Below are 12,957 nucleotides of genomic sequence, written 5' to 3' on the forward strand. Positions count from 1 at the left end.
GGCGTTATTGTCCACTTCCCGCGTGATTATGAAATTGTGAGGCTTATATTGAACTACCTCAGACATTTTATGCAATGCGTCAAGATTTTCATACTTTATTTTCCCCATCCAACGCACGTACGAGTGTTTTTCTAATATTGTGTGTGACGTCACCATTTCGTCGACTGGGACGTCGTTTCTGGCCGTGAAAGCAGTCTCGGTTTCGATTTGCTGTTTTTTTTAAATACTTCTAATTGAAATTTCGAAAAACTTTTTTTTTTTTGCTTTGGAGTCAGGACATGCCGAGGAATGTATTTCAACCAAAAACACAAAATGACGAAAAAACCACCGGAGTTGCCCTTTCGACATATTCGCAAAGGCCTAAAAAAACAAAAAATAACTCTTTTTCATTCATATGCATGAACGGTGTGCCGACACGCTTATCAAAATATTTGGAATGACCTGAGCTTCTGTTATCCCTTTTGTGCTAGTGTTAGGCTTTTGCGCAGTGTCCTTTCAAAGGCTGGTGTGCAGTTGTTACATAGTTTGCTTAGTTCGTCTAGTTGACATCTTTCAGATTTCTCCTGACCTCAGTGCGCTTTGAGTTTATGCTCATACCCTAATTCATAATGCCTCGGGAACGATATTGATTCCAATTATATCTGCTGCCCAAGAAAGAGATTCCAAAGAGCTATAAAAATGACAGCTGCTTATCAAGAACATCTCAGGAAAGAAAAATTCAGTATGAATCCCCGGGTGATCTTTCTTGATTACCGATAAGGTAAGAAATGTTCTCCCAAGCAGTTTTGACTTATAATGAGACCCCTGATTTTGCAGCAGTCTGACACCGAAGGCGAGAAAATGACGATTTGAAAGCGCTATTCATTGCGTAAGAGGCTTCCTGCATTTGCCTGAGAAGTAACTGCAAAATCCTGGAGCTTCGTCTACCGTGTGTTGCACAAGCTATCAATCTTAAAGCCAACTGCAAAAAACGTCTTATTGTGTTTTATTGCGAAAGCAATGCTACTCGCACTTTCAAGCCTTCGCGAGACCCGGCCGCAGTTACGTCTTACCCACGTGACGCTGTGACGTCACACCCCACGTGACACACGGGCGGGCAGGAGCTGCCAACTTGGGTCTCTCGTTTCACATGGGACGGTTATGTCAGAATCAGCCTGCTAGGACCCTGACATTCACGTTACCCCTATAGGCCACTAAGGCACGTTCATACGGGTTGGTTAAAGCGGGGCTTTATATGTGGACTGAGGAAGAAGAAAAAGAGGAGAAGAAAAACGCTCGGTCACCCGCAGCTAATGCTTTCGCTCAATATTTGGTTCAGCACCGTTGAACCCTTGTAATTTTTTTCTAGTTGTCCTTCGGGAGGGAGCACAAAACGCAAGATATTACATTTTGTAATAGAAGCGTTTATCACAAATGGCTCTGTAAATAAGCCGTTTGCTAAAGCAAAAGTTTTAAAGTGCGGCTATTATTCACAACGCGCTATGACGTTGACACCAACATAATCAGATCGTAGGGTGCTATCGAGTGACATTCGGACTGCTTGCTCTTACTTGTGGACGCCTCAGTGAGTGGGAAGGTGCTGCATTCGGGCAGTGTTAGCAAAGCAAAATCCTTACGCGTGAATAACGTACACTACGGTGAACCAATGCCCACCAACATTTGGGCTACGAATCCTTGCTTTGCTCGAAATTTTCATCTCCTCGGAAAAACATGCGACGAGCCCGCTATTTTGTGTCTTGCGCCTTCGCACAATCGACTAGTCTACAATGCATAAACGCTTTTGCGGTAGCGCTAAAATAAAAATGAGAAGGGTTCAACGCTATTAAACCGAATATGGAGCGAAAGCATTAACTGTGGGTGAGCGAGTGCTCTTCTTCATCTTCTTCTGCTTCTTCTTCTCCTTTTTCTATCTTATTTTTTTTTTTGTTTCTCCTTATTCTTCTTTTTCATCTTCCTCTACGTCTTCCTCTCCTTTTCCTTCTTCCTCTCCTCCTCCTTCTTGTTCTTGTTGTTGTTGTTGTTCTTCTTCTGTTAGGCGCAGCGCCGGCTAGGACACCACGGACACCACGGACACGGATACGGAGACGGCACGCAGCGACGAGCGGTTAGACCTGGCGTAGTATTGTTTTCTCAATAAATGCTTGAACGCTGGAACAAACCCGGGACTGCCGAGACATTTAATCTCTTTCCTGTACGCCCCAGCAGTCCGTTCACTCAAATGAATCCATTCTTAAGGTCGACTATCGTGCGCCCTTTATATATAATGATCTTTGTATACCCGCACTCGTCTGAGTGTGATAGAGTTGATCATTCGAGGGAAGGAGCAAGTCAAAAGGGCTTGACTACTCCTCTAATCTCTTCCTTTTTGTTCTTCCACTTCTCCCTAGAATGGGATCTGAAACGACATTTGTCGAGTTCACGTAAACGTAGCTGTATACGGTAAGTTGCCTCACTTTGCTACACGCTACAAGTGCACTTGTCTGCTACACGGCTTCTTAAATGCTTATAACTGCACAAACGGTTTCCAAAGAGGCATGAAAAAACGTTGGGAACAATTTAACAGCACACCGATCACATTAGGATGCATCAGGAGGAGCCAATATAAAATGACATTAAGTGGGCCTTTAAGGAACAAGGCTTTCGTTATCGGCCTTGTGCTACGCTTACTACATTTACAGATTTACGGCACAAGGTCTAACCTCGATTAAACGACACCTGTGACTGCATTTTCCTTAGATTGTGAATACCTTTTCGACAAGTTGCTCAACAACGGCTTCTACTGTAGCGATTGAGATTCGTCATTAGGGCCTCTTATATGGGATGTGAAATTTTGTTACTGTGCGGCAACAATACTCGAACAAGCATTCGTAACCTAACTTTCAGTATTCTGGCGTGATCTCCAAGCAGCTCAGACTTGAATCCTTGCTCTTCTTATTCCACATTAATGACCTTCTAATGAACAGTTTTTCTCGAACACGCCCTTGTGGAGACATCTGCGTTATTTATCGCCCCTTCCGTAAGCGATCTCGCTGACGCAAACTTTAAAAACGGCCCTCAGCGTATCATCAAACACCAAGACAAAATGCCCCCACACACTAAGTAAACGTTGTTATGATCTTATATCTACTACACTGTCAAGCAGCAAAGTTTGTCACATGTGGCTCTGAAATCTCCTTTCTTAATTTAGTTTCGCCTCTGTCCTGTATGTATGTATGTATGTATAACTTTATTAGGGAGCCGGCAAACGACGGGTTAAAGCGTCGTGACGCTGGCCAAGCGTCTACCCGGGGTTAAGCCCTACTCTGCACTACCTCATTTGGCCCGTTTGTGGTAGGTTGTGAGGCTTGTGCTTTTCGAGTGCACCCCGGGCCTGCTGGACGGCCCATAGTTGCATGTCCTTGTCTGTATTCTGCACAGCACTTTGAAGTTCCAGCGGGTATGTCCTGGATGCAGCTTCGGTCGGGAACCTGGCACAGTCCCACATGATGTGCCATTGGTCCGCCGGACCCACTTGACATACACTGCACATATCACTCGTGTAGATGTCTGGGTGGAGGACGTGTAGCATTGCCGGGGCTAGGAGTGACCCGGTTTGCATTTGCCTTAGGATGATCGCCTCCTCCAGACTAAGTGCCGGGTGAGGCGGCGGCATTGTCCGTCGAGCTAGGCGGTAAAATTTTGTCACTTCCTCGTAACTGGTCATTCGGTCTTTTGTTTCGAACCACCATTCGGAACGGTCGTTCTCGGGGGCGCGGAAGGTAAGCGCTCGCGCCGCCGAATGGGCCGTCTCGTTGTGATTCGGTGAGGATGCACAATCTCCCGCGTGCGCCGGGAACCACTTGATGCGGATAGTGTTGCCGCGGTCTTGAAGCTGGAGCTTACTGATGATGGTGGCCGCCGGCGCGCACACTCGCTCCTTGGCAAAGTTGAGCACAGCGTTCCTCGAGTCGCTGAGCACGGTGCGACACTCGGCCTCCGAGATCGCCAGAGCGATGGCAACCTCCTCGGCGTCTGTGGCGTCCGTGCACCGCACGCTCGCTGCCGTTGTTTTGATGCCGGTAGCCGCCGCAACGGCCACTGCCACGAATCCTTCTCGCTTGTATTCCGCAGCGTCCACGAACCGGGCGTGCGGGTCCTGGGCGTGTTGCTCGACGAGGACTTTGGCCCGCGCCTGCCGCCGTTCTTGGTTGTACTCGGGGTGAATGTTTTTCGGGATGGGGTCCACGTGGATGTGGGCCCACGCCTCATCGCTGATCTCGCACGATTGCCGACTGGGAGCTCGGGGATTGTAACCCAGGGACGTCAGTATACTGCGGCCTGTCTTGGTGGTATAGAGGCGCTCCATTTGCGCCGTGAGCTGCGCCCCGGCTATTTCTTCTAAGGTGTTATGGACGCCGAGCTGCAGGAGCCGAGCCGTACTCGTGGTCCTCATTAATCCCAGCGCCGTCTTGTAAACCCGTCTGATCAGCGTGTTTATATCTTTGTCCGGTCAGCGGCCTGCCAGTTGAGGTAGGCCGCAACGTAGGCGATGTGACTGATCACGAACGACTGGACGAGGCGCAGAAGACTGTCTTCACGCATGCCTGCCCATCGTGTCGAGACTCGGTGTATGTGCCGGATAGCGTCCATTGCCTTGGTGGTAATCTTGTTGATGGTCTCGTCGTTGCGGCCGTTCTTGTTTAGTAGCAGGCCCAGGACCCTGATCTTGGTCCTGTCATTTCTGCTGTTTTGTTCCTTACGATACTTCAATTACTTGAAAGTCCAAACTAGATCGAATGTTAAACGAGACTAGAAAAGTGGGCAAGTTGGTGTGGATTAATCTTGTTGTGGCACTACAGGGACGAGGACAGATACGGAGAAAGACAGATCAAGTGCTCACTATCAACTGACAAAATTTATTGGGACATGTAATATATGTCAAAAAAGCAATAAATATACAAAGAAACAAAAGGCAACACATGCTAACTCCGGTCCATGGTTACAAGGGTCATGTTAAAATGCTCATGTTGGGTTTTTTAACATATATTACATGTCCCAATAAATTTTGTCAGTTGATAGTGAGCACTTGGTCTGTCTTTCTCCGTATCTCTCCTCGTCCCTGTGGGGCCACAACAAGATTAATCCAATGTTAACCTTGGCAACTTCGAACCGAAGGGTCGCATATTTAGGCTGTGTCTTCCTCACGAATTTTATCTTGGACTACGTGATATGGTGATATCTCAGTAATCTTACTACTTCACTGCCTGTTCAGCCACACCGGCCTGCTCAAAGCCGTGTGCCGTTCTCCAACAAAGCCTGCTTCAAGGCTATTCTAGCGTAGAACTTTCAAACCTTCGCGACAGCGTCACTGTATAGGGCGTTCCAAACATGAGTACTGGCGAACACTGCCCGTGGACGCTCTGTACTTCACCGATCCAGTAAATTTTCAAGGTTTCAATCGATTGTCATTTCATTTAAACCCACAGCCCATCCCTCATTTAGTTCCTCTTTTCAGGGGGTCGCAATAACTGAAAATAAATAAACCGACTGTAAAATATACCAGTCTTAACGACATTTTTTTTTAAATACTATTCATCGGAACTTCCTCGGTATTTGTAAGTAACTTCACAGCACCCTGACAAGCGTAAGCGATACTTGATCCCTATTTGGTGTGTCGACAGTAACCTGTGCACTTTTTCCATTAAAGCATGACAGCGCTTCTTTCGAAACTAGTTAGATTTTTTATTAATAACCCTTCTCTGTTCATGTCTTCCATTTGTTCTCATCACGTGATTAAGCAGAATAGTTCAATGACATACCTACTTTCACAAGTCTGTTTTCGTTTCGGGAATGAAATAATTCGTTATTCAATAAATTGTTCCCAAGGATATAAGTACTAAATTTACTGATAGGTAGCTACAATCTCCCACAGAGCACGAGGAATTCATTTTCCCCTCTCAGTTTAGTTTTTTTTTGTTTGTAGAAATAGAGATATACTGACATTTTCCTCCATCTCCAGGATAATAGAGTGACCTGGTTTCATTTATTATTTTGCAAAACATAGTAATGAATGCCCTCGACTTATGTACTCCGCGCATGTGGTATAGCAATCAGGCCCGCTAGGCAGCTATTGCTGCACTCTACTTATCTACTTAGCTGAGAAAATATACTGTTTGAGCAATTCCCAAGACAAAATCGACTTTCCAGACACCACTATGCCGGCGGTCTGTCCGATCCATGCTGCCGATAACAGCGTCGCCTGGTGGCCTCTAGCAGGAAAAAAACAAAGTGTGGGAACCGCCGGAGAGAGACGAGCACCAATATCCATGTATCCCCGGGACAGGAGCGCGGCTCGGTGACCTCAAAGCCACCCCGCGAGCGCTTGGTTCACAACAGGAATACGACCAAGCCTGCCGCTATCCATGCAAATCCGCTCTCGCGGTGGTGGACTCCGCTCCTGTCACCTCTTGTTCGCTTCCGACATTAATAATGTATCCGGATCGCATTTCCTTTCTTCTTTCTATTTCACAGCAGTGTCTCTTTGAAGGACTCACTCCGAAGAACGGCGTAGCAGTCTGCGCTACAGCGTCGCCATACAATACCGTAAACGAACGAAGTTTCTCTGGCGGAAAGCACTGTTCTCCCTGCAATTGTTACCCGGGCAGAGAGATGTAACTTCGGGAAAGGAAGCATGATAACAAATTCAAGGCATCAAAAAGTGTTTGTCAAACCAAGAAACTCTATACTTAATTGGTGCAACAGGCATCACTTTCAGCATTACACCGATCCTAAATACTAACCCATATTTGGTACGTTTGCCATTCGGTTTTTATGGTCATGAGAGCTTTAATCGACGCGAATCTATGATTGGACCACTTTGCAGGTGAGATTTTGCGGCGCCTGGAAATATCATCACAGAGGTGCGCTGTACTCGCATCTGACGACAGACATATGGCTGCAGTAGGTGATGTTGGTGTGGCAGAGGTTTTCGTTTTCGCGGCGGTTGTTCGCAGTTAATGTGATAACTCATGAAGAAATGCGTCATAGATAATTAAGAACGTAATCTCAGTTTAACTCCTCGTTCAAATTACGCGGGACGGTCGAAGAGCCAGCTGCTGTCAGGTTCACTGTTTGCTAATGATATGGCCGGGAAGGATTCTCAGATACGAGATTTCCATTTGCGCGGTTATCCTCTCCACACATCACTGACCACCAGTACACTAGATGGCGCCGCATGCCTGCCAGTTTTCGGGGACGTTTAGCGCCACCCTATCATGCGCGGTGACATTCCAGTGCTCACAGGAGTTTTAGAGCCCTATACCGGAAATCAAACATGAACTTCTTGAAGGGACAGTTGGGAAGAACCCCATAAAAGTTTGGCCACGACAAACGGCGCTTGCATAGAATGCATAAAATGCACCTAAGCACAATATGTCGATGCGTGCAGAGCGCCCTGTTTTTCTTACTTCAGCTGTACATAAGTTGACGGGAGTGCCATAATTTTCCCATGTGTCGCAAGTATTTCCCCTAATATTTCGTAGTGAGTAGATATAACTGTCATAAAAAACCAAAGGGTTGTATCCTCGAAAATAAGGATGAGGCGACTGTATAGTACAGTAGGACACTCTTATGAAAATATTGATATTAACTTCCTGTGCTGCCAAATTTGTCTTGCGCTCACAACAATAAGGTCCGCCATACAAAGCCAAGGGGGTGCGTTATTGAAAATAGACAAAACTGCAAGCCTTCAGAAGGAGGATCTGGGGACCAGATAGATTATTATAGTGCATTTATACGTTTGCACAAACATAACGTTCAAAAACTATTTATCAGAATAAGAGAAAATTTTCAGGCGTGGCCGAATGTCGTGAAGCACGAAAATTAATACTTTCACTACGTCAGCCTATAGAGTGATACTCTCAGTAGATATTAATATCATTTTGTTTGTTAGCCGGTATTATTTTTTATGGTGCGGTAGTGGAGGAGGAGTGGTATGCACTTTTTAGAATTTTGAATCTTGAAGCTGCATGGGGGTTATGAAGGAAGCCATAATATGGAGACCTGGATTAATTTCGACCGTCTAGGTTTCTTTAACATGTCCTGATATATTGTGCATGGCAGGAAGCCTCTCGACTTCACTTTCCGTCGAACTAAGGTCACCTTGGTCCGTTTGATTTCACAACCTTGGGCTCAGTAAACAAACGTCAAAGACGCTAACCAACCACGGCTGGGTATTATTACAGACACGGTGCTAGTCTTGAAGTTTGTGATAAGAAAGAGGAAAATTCCGAGCTAACATATTGTTATGAAAAGAAATTGGATCTCAGAAAAGGAAACACATTGACCAAATTACCGCCAAGTGCTCTCAAATTACAAGTGCTGATACATTCCTGGCTAAGCTCCCCCACTGGGTAGAGTCATCGCTTTCTTTTGCTCAGCGAGAAGTGTGGTAGAGGCGGCAGAAAACACTACGCGGGGAATATTTCCTGAAACTCTGGCAACAAAGGAGCAGTAAAGGTATCGCAAAGTTCTTTCTAAGCTGCGCTTTCCTTTCATGCTCTTTTTAGGCTTCTACTAATCATATAAATACTGGTAGCAATTTAGCCAGCTAAAATTCCGGGCGATAGAACCGTTGTTGTCTTATTGTTCTTCGTAAAGCTAAGATTCTTTGCTTCGACGGACATGTAAATGAAACTAATTCGCTGCAGCAAGAATAAAAAAAAACAATGGTACATAAATAAACGACACGCCTCCAGTTACTTAGCTGCATGTCTTAGGGCACAGGAAATCAGTAAGATCTTTGAAGTTGGTAGCAATATGCACTCGAATGTTCGTTTGTGTGCGCACGCATATGGGGCGGCAGTTTGTTGGCCTTTGCGTCAAACTTCAGGAATTGCTTTGTGCGCTATATGTTTTGATAATATGGAGGCAAGAAATCCCAAGGAAGAGCCATTAAGAAAAACGGTTCGATAGCAGGGCTCAGCGAGTATTCGTCAAAGTTCTTGTTCAGGACTGGAAATGTTCTCCAAGTGCCACTCAACGTCCATTACCACTCAGAACTTTCACTCTCTGCTTATTACAACATGGCCACTTGAAGTCGATGTGAGTATATTACAAGCCTGTTAAAGGCGCCGATCATGGTTGCCAGCAAAAGAAGGGAGTTTCGTGGTATAAAGTTATTCAGTGATTCTAGATCCTATAGGCCGCGCTCTTAGCGTACTCGAACGTATTGTCTTCTACGCAGTGCATGGATGTTTTTACATTGCGATCACCTTTGGTTGATAGAGATGCGAGCGGCACTGGGAAACAAGCACCATGCTCTCGATGCCTGCATCTGCAGAGTAAAATTGTATGAGGCAATAACCTCACATTTTCTCACACAATCTCAATAATTCACATAAGAAATTACATACAAGTCGCATATAATTGCATAAGGTCTCATAGCTTCTTGTACACTATCGTAACTTATGTAGGATATTTTATGATAATGATGTGCATCGTATGAGAGTCTGTGCGATTAGATGAGATTTTATGAGGTTATTGCCCCGTAGAACTTTTGGTTTTTCAGCTGCGAGAGTTGACCCAACAAAGCTCTTCTTTCTTCCTCGCACATGTAGGTTGTCACTTGACAAGACACGTAATAGGTCGTGGCTGGGCACCCTAAAATCAATTTTCTCCATAAAGGAAGTGTAAATACATGGCACAGCACGGTGCCATTTCTTCTTCCACGTTCACCTTCAACTCTTGCGAAACAGCGTTGTTAAGGTTGTTAAGGTATCTGCCCAAAAATGAAAACGCCTGTTCCCTTAGGATCAAACTGATTTTCCTTTCTACCGAATTGAAGTCGCAATAAAGGCTGCGGCTTCGATTGGTACCTATCATTTTTTCTGGTGCTTCGAACTCCTTCTGTGCTATTTGGAGTTCTCCGTATGTTCTATGTTACAACCCTGAAAGGTCCGTGAAAGTGTCAATTCCTTAGGTAAAAGAGCCATCTTTAAAAATTAATCTATTTTGGTAGGCATTGCACACGCCGCAGAATAGTCCCAAATTGGGTCCGCTTCGATCCCGACCACCGGCGACTGCGTTTCGATAGAGGCGAAATGTCGATGCGTCTGTGTGCTGTGCGATGTCAGCGCACGGTAATGATTCCCAGGTGGTCGAAATTCCTCTGCAGCCCTCCCCTATGGCTCATCTTTTCCTGCCTTTCCACTTTTACTCCCATCATGCTCCTTTTCCTTACGGCGCAGTTAAGGTGTCCACAGAACAAGTGTGACAGGTAACGTGCCTTTCCTTACCTGTGAACCAATCATTATTATCTTTCCGTGTCGGTCAACCAATCAATCAATTAGAGCAGTGCCATTTTATTATACGTACTCGAGCAGTTGTTGGTGTGTAAGAGATAATATTTGAATCGTTGTTTCGTCAGCAGTTTTCCGACGTATACTGAAGCGCTTTTTTTCGCGCCCTTCATAGGAAGATTATGGCGTGACGGCCCTTTTCTGGTATTGTTACATATTTAACACATTTACAACGGGGGCCTCAACTAATTGTTTTTCAGGGCCGCTGAAACGTCCCATTCGCTAGTTGAGCGCCATACGGTGACGGGCGTGTAGCAAATCACGTGATAAATTATTCTAAAGCATTCCATGCTGGGGCCTGAAAAATTTTTAAATTTGCTATATAAATCGGAGTGTTCCCCATTAGGACATCATGATAAATATTAAATGGTACTATATAACTATAAATATTTGAAACCAAGTTTCTACGGGAGGTAGTTAGGATGACATACTCCCTCTTAAACGTCTGCGGGTTGCTTCGATGGCTCAATTCAAAGGGCCGTATCAGAGCACGAATAAACTATATGGCTCGTAACTTTCTAATCTATTCCGAAGCAGGTAGCGATACTTTAGAATGAGTAATATACGAGCGACAAAAAATGTACAAAAAATACAAAAAAAATAGCAAACCAGCACCCCATGAAACCTCATAATTATGATCAAGCTTTTCAGATCAGGTTGCGACGTCCTTACTTTAGGCTCTCCTCTTCCGATTTCTAGACAGGTTTGACAAATCTACCATTGGCACCACTTTTAATTGTGATGCACCTGTGGAATATCGTAACATTGCTTTGCGAACCTACCGATAGAAATGAGATAGGATCTCAAACCCTAACAAATTTTGCGTGTGAAGTTTATTCTGTAAATAAAATGAGTAATTAAGATTGCCATCGATAGAAAATCGATGCGGTGTGCTTTTAAAAATTAGACACCGCACACTACAAACATGTCAAGGTCTAAGTTTTCGAATTTTACGTCATCACTACCTCACTTGCACGTCATGGCCTGACTTGATTTCTGGTGGATATATTGATTCTGACTATGCATCTTTAGATAATGAGAAAAATATTACGTGCAAAAAGTCTTTTTCAGAGTTTCTCCGAACTATCTGAGTATGGGTGTGGTTGGAAGTTCCCGTGATCCGTGAATTGCTGCAATAACTGTGCAAGGAATTAGAAACTTCTAGAAATTCCTCTAAAGAAAATAATAAAATAGAGAAGAGAGAGCTTCAGAAGGTAGTACTCACCACTTGACTTTATTTTCTGAAACAATTAAAGTGAGCTTATCTATTAGTTTGCATTTAACGCGTATTCAGCGCAGCTACCGGCAGCTCCGTCGATCAAAGTGTTGGTAATTAAGTTTTGTTTTTCCTAGTAGCGAGGAAATCGGAGACACTTTATCACGCTCAAGTAGTTGCCTACTTGAACCCTATCCTGTCGGGACTATATACACCATCCCTGTGTGTTTTTTTCAGGAGACAAGCAGCAGACAGCATTACCGCCATCTCATTAGTGCATTGTACAACTGAGGGAACATTCGGAATATGCATCCCTTTTATAGCTGCTCTTTGCCGAGACCATTTTCATGTGCTGATAGCTTAGTAGTAAATCATAGAACTTGTGCGACCAAGTTTCTCATAAGCTCGACATAAGCTCCTTAAGAAATCGCCTACGTCTGACGATAAAGCCTACAAATCTATTGTTTAGCTGCTATTTCTATGCCGATAAAGCGTTAAGCAGTCGCTGGCGATGGCGTAATCCCCAAATTCTTCTTCAGGCCACTACTGCACCTCAGCGCTGATCCAGCAGCCACGCATTTTGCGAACTTTCGCCTAACCTCTCGCGCACAAAAGTGCTGAGTCCAGCAAACGAGGTTGATGCCCAACATCCGATCCGAAAGACGGCTGTTCCGACGCCTGGGACGTCACAACGATGTCTGAAGACACCGAGACAACGCCTCCACATCGTGTTTATTTATGAAGACTCCGTCTTGTTCCTTCCTTACCGTTCCTCTCTTTTTGTAGCTGTTTTTATTCGTGAACGTAAATGACCTTTTGTTCGCCTGTCGCAACTGCATCCTTCCCCTTCGCCGCATAACTCTTGCCTTCTGTTTTCCAGGGGCTTAGCAACTGTTTTCTCCCGTATAACTTTCTCGGTCGTGTACACGATCCGATATTAAACTTGCACTGGTGTTCTCTGTCTTCGATGTTTTCGTGTTTTACTCTGCTTCTCCTTCTCTACCTTCTCTATTCCTAAAAAATTCGCTCCTGCTTTTATTACCATCTCTTATGAGTTAGCGTCAGGACCTGAAAGGGGTCAGTGGTCTCTCGTGAGAAGAGGTCAGCGATCAATTTGAAAATCGCCGAACGATGGCTTTCTCCTCGTGACACAGTTAATCTCTCCTTTTTTTCTTGAGGCACGAAACTTGAACAATCCGCTTTTATTGGTAGAAACTAGGCTACTTTGCACGGACGGTTTTACGGAGATGACCTCCTTTAATGCGCTAAGACGCAGCACAAAGAGATGCAGCGCTCAGAAAATTTCGTTCCTTTTCACAGGCGCCTCCTGACGTGCCACTTATTGCACGTCCACTGCCGGAACAGCGCCCCACGCTTTTTACGTTAGTTCTGCTTCACATGGTG

The sequence above is a fragment of the Amblyomma maculatum genome, chromosome 5 (assembly GCF_055883805.1).
Source record: "Amblyomma maculatum isolate TAMU_Amacu chromosome 5, ASM5588380v1, whole genome shotgun sequence".
NCBI lineage: Eukaryota > Metazoa > Arthropoda > Arachnida > Ixodida > Ixodidae > Amblyomma > Amblyomma maculatum.